Genomic DNA, 5,000 nt, shown 5'->3' with positions numbered 1-5,000 from the left:
TTCAGAATTCCCAATACTTGGAACCAAGCTTTGACTTCAGACCCATACTATGCCCCAGCCAAGATGTATACACTTCTGAATTAAAAAATGGTTAGAAGGCATTCCACACCTAAAGACATTCATCTAGCATCTGTACTATCTATGCTAGTCAACAAAACATTTCTTAAGGTGTGGATTAGCTTGCTATAGATGCTATAGATTCTATAACATCTAGAGCTATAGTTATTTAGTCAGCATCACGTAATCTAGTAGGCAACATGGGCAAATAACACCCGCACACTTGTCATACTGTAACTCGGTAAACAGGAAATTGGCAGCTTTTGCTTCCTTGTGGCTTCCTGTCTGGTGTGGACCAGACTGGAGAGGGGGGGTTAACAGCCAGGGAGCCAAGGACAGATTTGATGGATGGACCGGCCACATTTAGAACCGGACCTAATCTGTGGCGCAGAGGCCTTGACCAGTTGCTGTGACAACAGCAGAATTTGTGTTGCATTGTCTCTACCTGCCCGTAGTGGATGCAGAGACCTTGCTAAATACTTTATGTCCACAACCAAACTGTAGTTTCCTGCTGCTATCTTTCCATCGCCCTGATTGGTGGAAATACAATTTCACTGGGTACGCAGCTTCCTGCGGCTGATATGAAATACATATGGTATGCTTCCCCCCATCCATCTGCAAAAACTCTCGCTCTGCCTCTTGCTATTCATCTCTCTCTATCGGTGAATAACAGGAGGTGGGCTTCTTTAAAACATTTGAGCAACTTGCCGTTTGATTAAGTGCTTTCTTGATTCATGTTGAGGAACAAAGTAAAAATAAAAGGCCAGTTATATATAGCACCCAGATGGTATCAAATATGTAGTGAATAAAATGTGATACAAGGAATGCACAGTTTAATCACCAAAGACAATAGACTGAATCAGGTCCAGCTTTCATTCACTTTTTCTCACTTTTTGTCTTGTCTTTTATAACCGGAATGAAGGAAATAAGTTAAATGTGATACGTATGCATTTGAGAATTGCATAATAAACATGCCTTTATATCTTAAAGGTCAGTCTACCGGACACAACTGAGAAAGATGATGGGCGTAATTAATTGGAGAGGACAGGTGTTTTCTCTGCCATCTGCTACATTTTCTCATCTCTTTCTTCTTTTTTCCTTTACACTGCCTGTTTTCTTCTCTCTCTCTCTCTCTCTCTCTCTCTCTCTCTCTCTCTCTCTCTCTCTCTCTTTTTACCATTTGCCCTCTCCCTCTCTTTCCCTTGCTCTGAGCACAACAGATGGCAAATTAGACGGATGGGTTAATATATATGTATTATATACAGTCAACATTTATATAAAAACCCAAGCTTATTTAATGAAGAAGGGAGAAAAAAGAAATCACGCAAACTCATGAATATTTAAATAAGGCCATCAGCATTTAGATACAATTATACACTCAAAAATCCCAGAGCAGCTGAACTACTGAACCATTTAATTAAACTGTATTTTTTATCTTCATTTGTGTAAAGTGCATTTGATTATTACTATATTTCAGAATCGAAATTATCAGTTTTTTTCCTCATCTTCTTATTGTTAAAATTGTGATGATTGTTGATTATCATTATCATTATGATCATTATTGTTACTATTATGATTATTAAATAATTATTCTTAACAATATGACTAGTATTATTACTAGAATATTATGAATGCCATTATTATTATTATTATTAGCTACTGTGTATTGTGGAGGAGGCCTGACAAGAACATGTTGAACATCTTTGGCCCCTGGGTTAGAACCAGTGTTTACTCTCTGGGCCCCCCAGAGGACAGGAGTAGCTGTACGGGCAAGTTACTTTAACCCATCAGAGCTCAACCACATAACACTGCTCTAAGGAACATTCTGGTGGGGGTCTTGCCTGTTTATTTGCACCAACATAAATATATGAAGCAACTCAGGCATAGTGTATTCTCCCACGTTCATAGTTAATGCAACATAATTTCGATTGTTTTCATGGCTGAAGTGACTGAAGTTTGGTATGCTTTAATCAGTTTCATTTTAAAGACAAATTATTAAGCCATATCAATCGAGAAGAAGGGCTGTTATACTGAGTATCCGCACAAATTTGATCTGACAGGTTCGAGGCTGCAGGTCAAGGGTCAGAGACTCTGAAAGCCCCACTTATTAGTTCACGGTGTTATGCAACAGATTATTATTTGTTTGTTTAATAATTTATATGGCTCCGCCAACACAAATAGTTCCTCAACTGGCCTGGGACTGGACTGTTGCCAAGCAATACACAAATATTTTCCCGCAAACTAGCTTGCTAGTTTTTGAAAGTCTACATGGTACTGCAGGCCATCTACTTTGTAGCATGGACGTTTATCTGTATGATTTCATTTATTGCTCAACCAGTGAAACAAGAGTCTGTTGTGGAATGTGTGATTCAGATTCAGCTCATCGATGATCCTTAGTTAATGAACGGTTAGTTAGTAACCTGTAAAGCAGAATGATACATTTATAGTTAAAAGTCCCAGTTTTACTCATGGAATGCCTCCTGTCCAATCAAATGACTAGGTTGGAACTAACTGTTACTAACTTAAGGTATAATGTCCAGCGAGCCGGTTATTATCATAAAATAAATCCAGACAGGAGGATGCAGTACCCTGACGCGAAGCGGAGCTGTCTTGAGTCCCCCTAAAGGATTATCTCCAGCAGTCAGCCTGGGGCCTCGTACCTAAGAACCAATCACAGCCGTGCTGATATTCATCATTACAACACTCACTGTCCTGGGATTTGGCTTGATTTGGAATCACTAGTTACATGGGAACATGTTTACTGGCATACAATAGAGCACCTTTAAACGTAGAGTGGCTGTCCAGGAGGGGGCACTCTGAGCAACACAGAACAAGATAGGACCAGTTGGCTGGACTTGATTCATGGTTTGAGTGTGTCGTGTGTGTGTGTGTGTGTGTGCGTGTGTGTGTGTGTGTGTGTGTGTGTGTGTGTGTGTGTGTGTGTTGGCACGCTTGTTACATGTATATGATATGTCTCTTTTCAATGTTTGTATATGTGTGTGTGTGTCTGTGGGTTTGTGTATGTTCATGTGTGCATGTCTGTTTCCTCTTTGATCCTGTCTGGGAGTGTTTACCTGTGTGTCTGGTTCCATATGCATGCGTCTCTCTGTGTGTGTTTGTTTCATCTGGTAGTGTGTCTCCAGGGACATCAGCCTCCAGCCTGGTCCGCCCCACCCGCGATCCTGGTTCCCGGGTGGGAACCAGGATCACTATCTCCATCACAGAGTAGGGAAGAAAAACCCTCTCTCTCTCTCACACACACACACACACACACACACACACACACACACACACACACACACACACACACACACACACACACACACACACACACACACACACACACACACACACACACACATAGGTGAACGCACACACACACAAACACGCTCATACACACATACGCAGTCATGCGCTCACCCACATATACTCACACGCACACAGACACACACCTACAAACACACACACACACACACACACTCACAAATAGACACTCCCACACACATGGGCCGTCATGCGCTCACCCATTCATACACAGTACCAGTGGTTGGGGGTTAATACCAGGGGTAACACCCAATCAAACATATTAGTACATATTAGAACATTGTATATATTCATGTGTCTTTGTGTGTGTTATATCATTTCCATTCGCATGTGACATCTGTGCTAGTTTCTTCCTCCTTGTGTGCATATGTCAGCAGGCTACTATCTCTCTCTCTCCCTCTCTGAGTTTACCTCTGTGAATGTCTCCTATCCCTCTCTCCCTCCCTATCTGTGTGTGTCTCTCTCCCCATGCAAAGAGATATCAAGGTGGTTAACCATTAACATGGGCTGGCTTGCAAAGCTAACAGGACAGTGAACCTTGGAGTTTGATATGATGTGATCACCTACACACACTCACACACACGCACGCACACACACACACACACACACACACACACACACACACACACACACACACACACACACACACACACACACACACACACACACACACACACACACACACACACTCACACTCACACACACACACACACACACACACACACACACACACACACTCACAGGACAGTGGCCCCCTAAATGACACGTCAACACACACATATTCACCGTTCAGAATGACACTAGCCTGATTGGTGGGAGGTGATCTCTGAAATTGCTCAGGTAAGTTAAAGCTTCTTTATTGTTAAAACCTAATGATAATAATAATGAATTGAATGGACATATTCTTGATACATTAACGTAATTGTTTTTTATGAAATGGTCCACGTTTGCCGTAGTGTTGGCGTCACTTCTTTAGCTCTTTTTTTTGCGGCTCCAACAGTAGACGCTAAATGTGTTCGTAAGTGAAGGGAGGGAAGAGAGAAAAAAATACATGCGTGTTTTGTGTTGACATAGCAGCTTCGTGCCCCTTGTGAGAAAGAGTTTTCCTAGTCCTCCTTTTAACTTTGTGATGGCTTCGCTCAGCAGCTTACTTGAGGAACCATGTTGGTTATGAGCCGGCTCTTTATTCGCTCTTTATTTAGACACACCTTTTTTTTTTGATTGATGAAGTTGTAGTTAAGAATTATAAGGTAACATGTACCAGAGGTTCTTTGTGGTCAAAGCTTGTGTAATGTTAATAAAAGAGGATATTTGGGCAGGACAAAAGGTAGGGAGGATTGTATTTGCCATAGCAGGGGTAATCGTAATCGTCAACCGATGAAAACATTGTCTGATGGTCATATCATTGATTGCCTTACAATTGGTGACACAATTATAAAAAAGGGCTCTTTTCCATTCTTTTTTTGGTTGGGTTGTTATGGTTCTATAATTCTGATACATGTGTTTCTGAGTAAGCATACAATGCATGACTAACAAGGTAAAAAATAAAGACACATTTTAATTCATGTTGTCTCTCATCATTTATTTAGCCGATGGGGTAACTGGCAGGCTAGGTCATT

At 41.3% G+C, this 5,000-nt stretch overlaps 1 protein-coding gene and 1 pseudogene across 2 annotated transcripts in view; one reads left to right on the top strand and one right to left on the bottom strand.

Moving 5' to 3' along the window:
* Positions 1-5,000, bottom strand: part of LOC130370987 (cGMP-dependent protein kinase 1-like) — a 298,669-nt gene that overhangs the window by 114,379 nt on the left and 179,290 nt on the right. The window lies entirely within an intron of this gene.
* Positions 4,112-5,000, top strand: part of LOC130370988 (APOBEC1 complementation factor-like) — a 16,204-nt pseudogene continuing 15,315 nt past the window's right edge.

This window comes from Gadus chalcogrammus, chromosome 18 (genome assembly GCF_026213295.1).
Source record: "Gadus chalcogrammus isolate NIFS_2021 chromosome 18, NIFS_Gcha_1.0, whole genome shotgun sequence".
In the NCBI taxonomy this organism is placed as follows: domain Eukaryota; kingdom Metazoa; phylum Chordata; class Actinopteri; order Gadiformes; family Gadidae; genus Gadus; species Gadus chalcogrammus.
Note: the sequence above shows the minus strand (reverse complement) of the source record. Positions and strands in the feature narration are given on the sequence as shown.